The 14,043-nt window shown below is 35.2% G+C and overlaps 1 protein-coding gene across 3 annotated transcripts in view; it reads left to right on the top strand.

The window, feature by feature from the left end:
- CAMKMT (calmodulin-lysine N-methyltransferase) overlaps positions 1 to 14,043 on the top strand; it is a 266,645-nt gene that overhangs the window by 103,915 nt on the left and 148,687 nt on the right. The gene's annotated exons all lie outside the window — the stretch shown is intronic.

The following is a 14,043-nucleotide window of genomic DNA, read 5'->3' on the forward strand; positions in this document are numbered from 1 at the left end:
GGTACTTGGTCTAACATAGTTTTGCATGAAGTTCAGTGATTTTTTATTATAACTATGAATCCCATTGAAAAGGTAGATTTCTGGGGGACATTGTATTATTCTTGCTGAGGTCAATGAATGGTATTATTAAATATACCCTTCTCTGAATTGTTTTTGGAAATATTGAAATATTGTGTATAATATTGCTAGAAGTAATTAGTTTTAGTAAGTATATTATGTAATATGAGAAAAAAATATAAAATCAGATTAAATTTTAATTGAGCATATTTTAGTACATCTCTCTTCTGTTCCACTCAAATGAATTCTATGATCTCTGTTTTCAGTATGAAAAAGTCCATTATTAACATTTGATTTTTTCCCTGCTTCCTTCTTTTTGCTAAATTCTATTACTAGATCTTCATCCAAGAAAAGAGGTTTGCATTTGCATTCCCATGACATTTTCAAGTATCCAGAGTCTGGAATACTTCTTGCTCTACAGAGGTAGATTAGGAAATTATTTTTATTTTTGTTGTGGGGTTTCATTTTGTTTGATTTTCACTGAGGCCTGGACAGTAAAACAAATGAAGGGGAAAGGTCTCTTGAGACATTATAGATATCACTAAAAACATTTTGGTGTTCCACTCTTCCAAATTTTTGCCTCCAATATCTTCCTGCTTTCTTCATTCTCTCATTATAGCCAGACTTTAAATGTTCTACTCCTGGAACTGAGCTTTTCCAAGGACCAGCACAGATAACATAATCTCTTTTCTGCTGAGCTTGATAGTGGAGTTGGTACCTTTACCCTGTTTCTGTAAATAACATGTGGTGTTTGTAATTAGCTGTAGTTGTCTGTATCCAACAGAAAGGTGTATGAAGGCAATAATGTTGGAGAGGATAACACTGTCACTCTATCCTGCTTCTCTGTGTGTCTGAAAAGCACTCAATGAGTTTCTCATTTCATCATTTTCCATGAAACCATGAGTTTTTCTATATTGAGTGCTGTGTATATGTTTTTAATATGAATTGACATATGTATATTAAAAACATTTAAAAATGAAAGGAAATGTGACTCTTACATACAAAGCAGGATTATCTGCTTGTAATAATTTTTGTGTGGGAGAAGATATGGTCCTTCTTGAGTGGAAGTAAATATGTGAGATCAGTTAAAATATTCCCTTTGTTACATTATTGCTTACTCAAGATTCCCAGCTCTCTAGTCTACAGACCTCTCTGTAAGACCTCTCTACTCTCAAAGGACTCCACAGCTCTTTCAAATTGAGTATTGTTGGTAAAGTTAATTATGGTACATTTGGTTCCTGTGTCCAGTTAATTTATAAAATCATTAAGGAGCACTGGGCCTGAAATTTGGCCTGGGGATCCCCACTGGTACTGACTGCCAGCCGGATGTAACCCCATTTATTCTCACTCTTTGAGCCAGACCTCTCAGACAGTCATTCACTAGATCTGGGCAACCTAGAACCAGTTGCCAAAGGACCATGACCAGATGGCTTTTGTAATGCCCAAGGATGAAGACTCCACACCCTTACTGTGATTTTTTTCTATTGCTTGGTCTCTCTCACAGTTAAAAAGTGTTCCCCGATGTCCAGTTTGCACACACTGCCTCTTGTTCTGTTACTGGGCACCACTGAAAAGAACCTGGTTTCATCTGCTTTGCACCCTCCTTTCAGATGTTTGTAAAGATTGATGAGATTCCACCACTTCAAGCCTTTTTTCTCCAGGCTAAACATTTCCTTCCACCTCTCCACTTTTCCTCATAGGAGAAATGTTCAGTCCCTTTATGGTCTTAGTGGCCTTTTGCTGGACTTTCTCCCGTATGGCCTTCTCTTTGTCATACTGGGAGTCCGGAACAGTATTCCAGAACAGCCATAAAAGGTCTTGAAAACCTGCCTAGTTGACTTGAGTGTTTGTTAGAATAAATCTGAAATTTAGAATTACCACAATTGGGTTTTTTCCCATAATTTCTGTTAGTAGTTTGTCTGTTCTGTTTTCATGTGCCACTATAAAAGTAACAGGGACTGGTACAGTTGTCTATGCAGTATGCAAATACCAGTCAGCTTTCATTCTGAAAACTCACATACAGTGCTAGCAGGGAATTACTATTTAAAGAAAGAAAGTAAAAGAAATTTAAAAACCAGGTAAATTTAAATAAAAAGATAAATTCACTAAATATCATAGTTTATAGCAATACCAGGCTACAACATAAGTGATAATTTTTCTCTTTGTGCACCGAGTTTCTCTGTGTAATGAAAAATTGTTTTATTATAGGTCACTGTTTATCTGGGGATTTTACTTTGTTCAGGATTAATCCTTTATAAAGTATTAATTCTGATGGACTTTGCTGTAAAATCAAGACCAGGGAGATGCTTCATGGTTATTTTTTTTAACTGGATTACTCCCATATCAAGTATTTGGTATTTGTATTTAGAAGCAAGTATCAGCCTTATAAGAAATATTTGCTTCCCCAGCATAATGAAGCCCACTTAAATAAATACCTGATATGAAAATAATCCTGTTAAAACTGAACAAATGAACTCTACACCAGTCTCTCAGAGTTCTAGAAGACCCTGACTGGTAAATACTTGGTTAATGAATAATCCTTTTAAATGAATAAAATTTGTGTGCCAAATAGGGAAGGAAATTACAATCATGCTAAGACTTGTTATAAGAAAGTTACAGATGAATAAATCTGGGCTGATAATTTATGAGAAAGCATGATGACATTCTCTTTTCTTTGATAACAATAAGCCTTTTATAAGTATAGCTTCAATTACTTTTTTTCAGAAATATATTAAAAGGATTTATATTCATGTCAGGTAATATGGGAAATATTCATGAGAAAAAAGTGGACATAGATAGTAAAGCACTAATATGTTAAAATATTAGTTTTATGTTTTCTTATTTACATTTCATTGCATCTGACTTTGAAAAAATTTGATACCTTTTTTGTTTTGTCATCCTAAAAAAAATAGCTTAGCAGTTAACATTTTACCCAATATAGGTCACACAAAGTTAGATCATTTAGACTGTAATTCTTTAGAGAGACCATAGGTGTTTTAATAAAAATTAGAAATCTTGTTTGCTTGTTCAAGGACATATAGTGTTTTCTATCCTTTTGGAATTTAGTCTGAGAGGTTTTCCTATCAAAAGCAAAAGCAGAATATATATATATATATATAATTTTTTTAAATCTCTTTCATATATATGAATGAGTCCATGAAAAAGCTAATGAATCGTTCATTAGTTGTGAAAGCTCATTAAAAAATCAAAATAAACTAATAAACAAAGAGCCTGTGCCAGTAAGAACATATGACTGTAAATAGCTTTTGCCTCAATACTCCTACTGGTGTCTGGATGACAGCATTCCTCGCAGTTGTTCACAGAAAGTAACCAAATGAATCCAGCCACAATGAATCAAACATAATGCTGTGGTCAGGTGGTGTTTGGTAAGGGAAGTGAGAAGGGATGAGAAGGTTTTGCATGCCTTCAGACTATCTGTGAGTTCCTTTATTCGGGAAGCATTTAGACTATCAGCCTCTGGAAATCTAGAGCTAGCAAGGGCCCATCTGATTTAAGAACAGAAAAAAAGGTTAAAGCTTTAGTTGCATCTTCCTTTTGTTTCTTGGCTGCATTGGAATGACCATATTGTCCTTTCCTGAAGACCAGTTTTAAGATTTAAAATCATTAGTGTCTTTTACATATGTAAGGGTCTTAAGAGATAATATCTGAATGAGCAGAGAGGTGGATTTGCATAATGATGTAAAACTGCCACTTGATTTACTTTTAAAGGTGTCTTCATTAACAAGCCTTTTGAAAGTCTAAAAAAGTGCAAAGAAAGGTGGTTTTATCTGCAAGGAAGTGATCAAAATATGTCCCGTGTTCACACAGAAATGCTTATTGTTAGGCTTATTAAAATCATAGTTTTAACACAGAATTCAGTTTTCTTCTCCTGTAGAGGTTTTCCTTTCTTTTATTTTTTGAAAGTTATTTCTACTTTAATCTTTTATTTTTTTCTAAACAAACAAAAAATTTCTTGCCAGATACATAGAGCATAATTTCAGCCCTATCTTCATGAGTTTGTTAATACAAAAACTCATAAGACTTCTAGTGTAAGCTGCCTCCAAGGTAAGTTAGGGTTGAAGAGTGATTTGATTTTTGTAAACAGAGTAGTATAGATTTGAAGTCTGAAGGTCATCATAACTAAAGGGAAATTATGCAAAAGGCATCATTTCTTCCATCTGAACGGGAGTGGGAAAAGACATTTCTGCAACTCTGGCTAAAAATAGCTGTCTCATTGGCTGGAGGAAATTTGCTACTGGTTGATAGATGGACAATTCCCGTGGTTCTTATGGTTTTCACCTCAACTTTTCTTCTTTTTGGACTATTTGATGTCATCCAATTCATGCATGACAGTAAACCAGGATGGTTTGGTTTATTATATATAATAATAATAATGTTTATTATATATGTCTTATACTATTTTTTGTGTGAAAGGAGAAAACACAAGCTAGGAAATGAATTTTGATTGAGCCTAAGAATAATGGAAGGATTATTTTCCTATTAATTTCCACTTCATTTCTGGAACTATTTCGACAATTTGTGATTGTCACCAATTTTCTACTGTCCATTTTGATACTTGCTATTTGAACCTGATACCAGATTGGTGTAGTATTCCAGGTATTTGTTAAATTGTTATTATTTACAGGAATGAATTCACAAGCCTAGTAGCTTGAACTGGATTTCTTTAGAGAGCTTGAAGAAGTATGATATTTATAATCTTGAGCTGCTTCTGAAAATCTTGTCATAAGTGATTTAATTTAGTAATCTTCAATAATCTTGTTGAAATTGTTTTTTCATTCACTGCTGACAAAGGAAAGTTTAGAAGGTAGTATTAATTTATTAATTTATCTGGTTAAATTATCTGGAGGGTGGCATTGTCAAAAGCTTGTCCCATCAGGTATAAACTGTTACAACAGTTAGGAAGTTCATTTGAAAGTGTTCTAGTTCTCATACTCATTTAGCAAGAAATCCAGTGGCTATTAATACATTAGCTAGGCCTGCTGAAACTATTTTATTTTAATCTTTACATGCATAACTGGTTTTGAGTTTGTCTACTGATTCATTTTATACAGTCATTAAGACTACTGTCTTTTGGCTTTCTGAGTTTATTCTGTATGTCTGTATTGTTTGTTTTATCAATGGAGAATTTTACTTTGTTCACATTGTGAGTGCTAACCAAAAAGTCAGAGGTCATAGAAAATGATGCTGAAAGGGATCTGAAGACATCTTGTTAAGATGAACCAAGGGAGATTTAAATCTGTGCAAAAAATTCCTTCCAGGAATAGTATTCTGAAAGTTCTGTATTGATGGAGATTCTCCAGCTGACATATTCCATTACTATTCCAGTCCTTCCCCATCTTCATCACTAGAAATGCTTCCTGATTTTTTCCCTTGCACTACTTTAAGATCACTTGGTGTCTTGTTCCTAGTGAGTAAATGTGTGCAGATCTATTTGACTTTGCTATGATTTTTAATGTATTTTTATATCATAATCTACACCTTGACCTGACTTTTGTGGAAAAGGCATTACCAAATCAGTCAGTCATTCCCCACAGACCATGAGAAAGCCTCAGCCCTTGGAAATCTAGGTCAGCATTAAGGAGGAAACATCCATGGCTGATAACTCACTTTGGCTGTTTCATAGGCTCTTGAGCTGTCTGAAAGAATTCCCTTTGGTTCATTTCTGGTGGCCTAACCAACCAGCTGATATTTAAATATTTCCTACAGAAATGAGACTTCTGACTAGGGATCATCTAGTAGAGTTTCAAGAATTTGTGTGCTGAAAGGCAGAGTGACCTCTAAATGGGATTGCATTGCAACCATGTAAATGACACAACTGCATTTGCTGCAAGGATTAAGGACTCCTCCCTTGCTGCTTCCTTTGTTTTCTGCTGCTATATCCTAGGTCACCAGTCAGTCTATGTAAATTATGGTTTTTGAAATCAAGTTTTAAAATTAACTAGTTTTGAAACAGCGTGGTTTGAGGGGTTGACGATACTTCAGAATTGTTATAATTTGAATTTTCAGAAAGTCTGAATAAAGACATTTCCACATAAAAATTAAGGCCTAATTTTAAATTTATTATGTTAGTAATGGAAGTTTATAGAGTTTGAGAATTTTTTATTGTTTCACAAGCAAGCAATGGAAATTCTGGGAAACTGCACTAGAATATTCTGCACGTATCATGGAATTTGTTTCAAATGCCAGGGACTGCTGTAAAGGGAGAAAATGAAACAAGTCAATGCATCTCTAAAAAATAGTTTTCACCCAAATTGTAATATGTATAAAAAGAAATAAATAATTAATTCTGAACATTGTCTTCTTAAAGAGGAAAAATGTAAAATTTCTTTTTTCTTGTCAGCTTTCACCCTTTGCTCCCTTTTTGTCTCATCCCTAAAGGTTCAGTAGTTCAACTGGAAAAATTGTTGTAGTGTTAACTGGCATGATTAGAAGCAGACCTTGTCTCCTAAACTCATGATGAAGGCCTGCTGCACATCTCACTAAACAGCTGAGTTTTTATTTGCCCCATCCTGATGCTGTACAGGCATTGGGCAAAATTGCAGTGCTCAGGAAAGACTTTTCTACCTGCACTTGCAGATGCAAGGAAGGTGCTGTGATGGCAAGAGCTACCATAAAATGATTTAAAAGCTTCTTGAGAAAGTCACCTATCTATGGTATTGGAATTCCATTCTATCATGGAAGATCAAAGGATATGGAGAAGTGTACTCATCCCTGTTTACATGAGTAGTAGGCCAAACAAACTTACCTTTTCCTTCTGCAAATTAAATTGAGAGAGTGATAGCTAAAAGCAGATCTCTGGTTGAGGTAGGAACATTAATCAACTAACAAAAAGAGTTAAATATGATGATTATTAACTCTTTGGTGCCAGAATTTGACAATACTTGTTTGTCAACAGCCATGTTATATGAGACAGTCTAGAAGTATTATGTCCATTTTTATGCATTTTTTCCCAACACAAAGAAAATTAAATTTGGTATTATGCCTGAAGTGATTCAGAAATTGAAATGACACTGAAAGCTGTAGTGTTAAAACTACTTCTCATTTCTTCAGTGTGATATTTCTGTGCTGTCACTCCTATCTTTTTTTTTAAAAAAAACAATATCAGCTACTATTTATACACTTAAAATTTCTGGCCAGATTACTGTGGAAGGTTGTGGTACCCACATGTACAAAATAGTATAATAATGTTCTATTCTTTTTGGAACAAATTTGTTACACAGATTGTCAGATGAGTCATTTTGTTCATGTCAGATATCTGAAAATAATGGAAAGATGCCAAAGTAAAAGCCCAGTAATCCATGCACTGGTGTAATGGAGCAAATGAAATGCAAAGCTCTTGTACAGGTCCAATTTCAGTACCAAATGCTTACCTGTCAGTCAGCAAAATTGTCCCTGAATAAAAATGAGCTCTTCTGAGAGGGAAAGGATTTTAATATACATCAAATTCTTTGAATCTCTTGTGAGGTAGAAGTTGTTTTGAGGAAGAAATGCTGAAAGGGAAATCTTAGTTCAAGCTTGTTCAAATCACACATGTATTGCTGACTGTGAGAGGTCTGGGTTTATCCTTATTCTTTGGTATCTCTATCTCCTTGGATGGAAGGGTGATTTCCCTTAGGCCACAGCAAATCTGGTCAATCAGTGATTTAAAAGTTTTTGACAGGTAACATGCAGACTTTTGGAGGCATCTGCATTTAGTCTGTGAAAGACCTGATTAAAACTTTAATTCATGAACTTCCAACATCAGAGATATCTTTGCATATATCAGTTAGGATTTGCTGTGACCGAAATGTTTTTGAAGTGCTATGCAGCTGAGCGTGCTTCTACTTTTAAAGTGACCATTGGGAAAACATGTTTTGCTACTGAGATGTCCTCCTGCAGTCCAAAACATGAAATATTAAACATAGTATTTATCTTATGTAGCCTCATAGTTGAGGCTGCCACAGCTCTACATGATCTTGCTTTATGAAGTCCCGGTTTCCTTCACATTTCAATAGTGTGTCCCAGTAGTGTTTTTCTGTGCTGAGGGTGCAAGAGGCTAACTGGAGTCAATATAGCCATTGACAGTCAGTCAGGACTACTTCTCTAAAAGTTAATGTATTGAGAATGAGCCAGCACTTTGGGAATGAAAGGAAAATGAAATGTGCAGTATGAAAAGTGATAATAAATAAATTGAATGAAACTGTGTGTACTTTTGGGTTATGACTAGTTGAAGTGGAGATTAAAAGCTCTGAACTGATGCATGGAAACAAAGAGCACAATACTGAATTCATTTTAATCCTCTGGTTTAAGTGGGTGTACCTTCACTTCTGGGTCCAGAAATAATCATACTTGTATCAATCTATATTGTGTGACTTTTGTAAGCTGTGAAAATAGTATTTTTCACTGGATTGTCACTTATTATTGTTCATTTGTGGCCACTAACATAGAAAAATGTCGCAGCTACAATGTCAGAAGAATAGGGACAATTTGATGTTTTCTTTTGATGCTGTTTGTTGATACCTAGACCACTGCAGCTTGATTGCCTAACATTAAACCTATAATAACAGTGCAATCATAGCAGTATCATCATGAATGTCGTTACAATAGAAACAACATTTACACGGCTTCAGAATGGTAATTATCAAAGTTTTTGTCATGAAGCGCTTATTTGCTAGCATTGATCTGCCCCGGTCAGTTGTTAGCTCTTCTCATCTGAGGTGTATTGATTGTATAATCAGTAGATAGAGGCTGCAGGGAGATGAAATTCAGTGTTGTTGGGCAAATTATTGTCTGCTTGCCTGTTGACCTAGACCCTGCTGGTTGTACCTTAGACAGTGGTGGGATTATTACTCATTTCAGTGACCCTACTCTGACAGAGAACTCCATATTATTATAAAAGATAAATGGCATCCTTCTTTACTGTGGATATGGTTGAATGCAGGTGTCAGTGTGTAGTGAAACTGAAAATCTTGTGCAGCACTGTTCTTTGACTTTCCTTCAGGCTATTTTCCTTTTTAAATATAAGTAAAAATATTGTAGAGTTGCCGCACATTTCTTATCATATATGACATCCATTTAGAGATATAGGATGTGTAAGCACAGTGTTTTTCATTGGTCATTGAAGAATTCTACTTGCCAGGCTGTAAGATATTGATAAAATTCAAACACAACTTTTGCCATCTGGTAACAAGGAGGACAAAACTAATCACTACGTCTAAATATATACTTTTAAATCTCAGGCCAATAGACCACTCTTGTGATGAGTAATTTTGCAAACTATTCTCGTGTTTGTTTTCTTCATCTGTAGCATCACTATGAAGAAGCTAAGTAATTATGCAAGTAAATGTGTGCGAGAGGCAGTAGTCAGTAAAATGTATATCAGTTCAGTAAAAGTAAATATCTTATGTAAAGTTCATGTTGGAACTTTTACAGCAGTAAAGGTTATTAATCTACTGGGCAATTAGGAAGGAGATTTGCGGTATTGTAATTAGCAGAGGAAAAGCCCTCCTGACTCGAACGACAAGAGGTTATGTAGAAAGCGTGAATAGTTTTACATCCTTCAGTAAAGCTACCTGTGCTTGGCTAATGTACTGTGCTCTCTGGTGACTGTACCATTGTATTGTAAAGGTCAGTCATTACCTGTGCATTGTATTTAAACCACCTGCTCACAGCAAGTAATTGTATTTGGATGACCAGCAGTTTTATATTAATTGTTGAGTCCTGCTGAAGCCATGATAAGAGTACTGAGCACTTACACAGCAATTTGCAGCTTCAAAGTGCTGTAAAAACATAAGCTAATTATTGTTATGCTGAAAAATCCACAGATGGTTCCATATAGCTTTGAACATATATTTTTTGACCTTAATTTAATTGCGAGAAACAATGGATCTACCTTTAAAAAAAATGGAAATGGCTCACTGCAAGTGCACAATGATGGTATTACTATAACTTCTAGAATAATTGCCCAAGAAAGGGAGCCTTTGCAAAGCACCGTTATATTTAAACCAGATGAAATACCAGTTTTGCAAATGTAAGGAAAAAAACCTCAATGTGAAATTGACATTTCTTGCTCTGTAGACCTGTATAAGTACAAATGTATCATGAACAGAGAAGGTAAATAGTATGCCAGATGAGAAATAAAGCAAAATGAAGAAAGAGGGACAATAAGCACTTCTGTGGAAAGATGGCTTGTCTACTAAACAGATAATACTTATATCAAAAATCATGTTAAAATATATGTAAACTGTGGCATGAAGTGAAGAAACATCTGCACATAGGGGTTTATATTTTGGTTGGCATTTTCAATAAACATACAGGTCTTTTAAGAAATAAAAACATGCATTATTTGCAAGAGCAATAGTAGGAGTTGCTGGCTTATTAGGGAAAATGAAGTTTACTGTTTCAAGATTCTACAAGAAAAAGTCAATTCTTAGCTGGTAACTTAGTGAACTAATTATAGGGGATGATAACAGTTTTGTGAGTCTGTTAGTCCTCTTGGAATGCTGTTGACTTCTGCAGCATATTCCTATAACTCTTCTGCCAGAGGTTCATATTTCTGTGACTGAAGGCATATTTTGATACAGTAGAGCTCTGTCATATTGGCTCAGACTTCCATGAAAACCAGGTTGTGAGAAGGAGCTTTGAGATTCTGTAAAATCATGAGATACTAAAGGTAAAATGTGAGATGGATAAATGATTGAAACGGTTGAAGGATTCAAGAGGAGGAGATGATGACTCAGGAGTGTCAAGTATTCCAGGGTTGCTGAAGGTTTCCTGCCACACTTGGTGTTTGCATGGCTAGTGAAGTTTGAACGGGTGTCTGAGAAAGGGTGGTGACGAATGAATGAATGAATGAATTAATTAATTAATTATGGTAGCTTGTAGCCCTGATTATGTATTATATGTATTAGCCAATAAATAATTAATTTGTGCATTTTGTTGTTTATATACCACTTGCAGTTCTTTTATAGACAGTAAAATTTGTCTGAACAAAACGATCCAGAAAGGGAGATTTCCAGGCACCCATGTGTAAAGCCAGTCATAGTGGCACCGTGTGTTCAGTAGTGTCCAGTCCTTCCCAAGACTTTCTGCTGAACTTAACCACCAGTTGCTTCCCTGGAAGGCAAGTAGCCAAACCCTTAATGTTTTGATTCTTACTTATTTGGTCTTCCAATTGAGATCTGGTCTTTTTGGTTTAATGAAGACAGCTTTGGAACATGGCAAAACATTTTTATTTTTCACAGGAATCATCAGAGTGCAAAGTAACATGAGTTAGCTGTGTTCAAAACTGTAACAGTTGGGGTTTTTTTTTTTCATTTTTGTCAGGAAGTGGAAATTTTCTCACAAGACACTTTCCAAGAATTGGGGACATGGAACATTTGTAGTATTTTTATGAAATATTTTGGGGTCCTCTGTAATCTCATACAGATTAACTCATCTAAATTATGTTGATTTTGATATGTTGATCTCTCAGTTATTTTGAGATTTAAAGATTGAAATTTGTGTGGAGAGGTCTTATTTGCAAACCTGGCTGTAAAACTGTATTAAGATTCTGAGTGAGGCTCTTCAGATGTCGGATCTCAGGATCTCAGTCCTGAGGTGCCGGGCCACCGAGACCACCCTTGGGGGGCTCGGGAGTCCTGGAATGTTGCCAGAAGTGTCTGGTGGCTGGACTTTGACCCTACACAGGAGACGACAAGGATGAGGGCTTCACCGGGGTGAATGGTGAAGGGATTAGTTAATTAGAGGGTGAGACACAGGGTTTAGGATTTATGTACAGGGGGGTTTAGAGAAGTAAGATGGAGGAATTGGGGTGTGTCCTGTCCTTCTTCTTCTTCTTCTCCTCCATCTTCTTTGGTGATGGTGGCACTTTTAGATTGGTTATTACTGAAAGTGCACCGAGTAATAAGAATAAATGGTATTGGGGAAAAATGATAAATATTGTACACGTAACAATGGGTATAAAGATAGGTGGCTGCCTGGAGGGCGGCACAGTGTGCTCATGGCTGACTGCTGAGCAGATCTCTGTCGGGCTGAAAGAACATCTTTTAGATAAACAATTAATAAACATAAAAACCGAAAGAAGAACTGAAGCCTCTTCTCGTCCTTCGATACGCGGGCTGCCCCAAGGCCACTCCGGGCCTTTCTAGGCCCTTCAAACAGACCAGAAAACCCGACATTCAGATACAGTTTTGTATGGGGAAAAAAAAAAAACATGGTGAGTCTTATTGCAAAGGAATTTTTCATCTTCTGCATTTTGGAAAGGCTGATTAAATATTTCCACTCTGAAAAAAAAATAAGGATATAGCATCAAAAGAAATAACTAAAATATTTGCTTGAGGCAGACCATAAAGATATGAAAAAGCTGCTTTTTCAATATCACAAGAGTGACATCAAGCAAGTCAGAACATCAGCCTGCTTTACTGCATTATTTTTCTTCTCTGTGTGGGAATAAATGTCAAATTTCTTAAGCAACTGTAACAAAATATTTTCACAGGTTGGTTGGGATACTTAGTGATCTCATGGTAAAATTCTCTTAGCAAAGAGAATAAGAGCAAAGATGACCATCTCTTCATTACTAGGAAAGTATTTGGAAGTTCAATATTCTCTAAAGATGTATGCTAGAATGAAATCAGTTCTAGAGTTCAGGTATCTCTCTTTGAAAATTAAAGTTCAAATTGTGATCTCCTTTTCTCAATTTTATTTCTATACTACATCTAATTTCTGTAACATCAATATATTTAACAAAATATTGATGAGGTCATAATTATTAGGTCCTCTTTATTTCTGAATTTCATCATTTGGCTTTTGCAGATTCTCCTGTAAAGCAACATTTTTTTCCATTTCAGGCCTTAGTGAAAAAGTACTGTAACTGTTGAATGAATCAGTTAATTTCATTTCTTTTTCCTCCACATTTGAAATTTAATTTTATATTACATTAAATGGCTCAGTGTTTTCATCCTGTGACTGCCTGGTTGTTTCACTTAATGCAAGGGCAGGGCTGAGCAAGGATGCAACTTTCACAATAGCTCACATTTGCTCTGAATAAGGTCTAGAATGAAGCTCATTGTTCTTTATGTAAATCCAGTATATCTAGAATAAAAATAATTTTAAAAAATCAATGAGGTCACATGCTGATTTATATTGTTCAGAGTTTTTATACCTTTCTTATACTGTAAACATTTCAACTAGACTAATTATAATAAAGTTCAGAATTTCTTTTACTAGCTCTTTTTCTTCTAGTTTCTACTAGTTCTTGCTGGGTAATTTATCCAAAATAATTTTATTTATAATGTCACTTTTACATTAACATGATGGGTCTCAAGAAAATTAAAGGGAAAAAAAAGGTGGTGATTAAAGTAGAATCAAAAAAGTCTTTCAGTTTTGCATTTTGCTGGCAACAGAGAGATGTATCAATTAAAAGTTACTGAAGTGAGTTGCTCATATCGGTCTATTACATGACTTTTTAAGTGATGTAAAGTAAGTAGAACATTCTCTCATATTTTGATGGAGTACATAGTCAAATATTTTGATTTCAAAAGTCTATTTAAAGGTTTTAGGTTTGACAAGATGTAAGTCACATAACTAATCTCTTGATAGTACTGAAGCAGGGGGAAAAAAGCCCTCAAATCCTCTCAGAGTACTTGTGGAATTTTTGTAACCATTATAACCATTAATTGTATGTCTTTTGACACATTCCCGAGTTCTGCTGTATTTTTAACTCAGACATATTGTCTTACAAAGGTATCTTTAGCTGTGGCTATTGCAGCTCATTACATTACTCAATCAAGACTTTTGTAGCCCTGTGGTGTTGAAAGTTGAATCTGCTCTGGATAGTCAGTTGAACAGATTGAATTAGAGAACTATTATTTTATTAACTATTAAAATTGTACAAAATAGGTCAGGGAGAGGCAATTGGTTGGGGTTTGTTGGTGGCTTTTATGGGTCTTTTGTTGGCATGGAGTGTTTTTCCCTGCTTAGGAATTA

The sequence above is a fragment of the Zonotrichia albicollis genome, chromosome 3 (genome assembly GCF_047830755.1).
Source record: "Zonotrichia albicollis isolate bZonAlb1 chromosome 3, bZonAlb1.hap1, whole genome shotgun sequence".
NCBI classification, from domain to species: domain Eukaryota; kingdom Metazoa; phylum Chordata; class Aves; order Passeriformes; family Passerellidae; genus Zonotrichia; species Zonotrichia albicollis.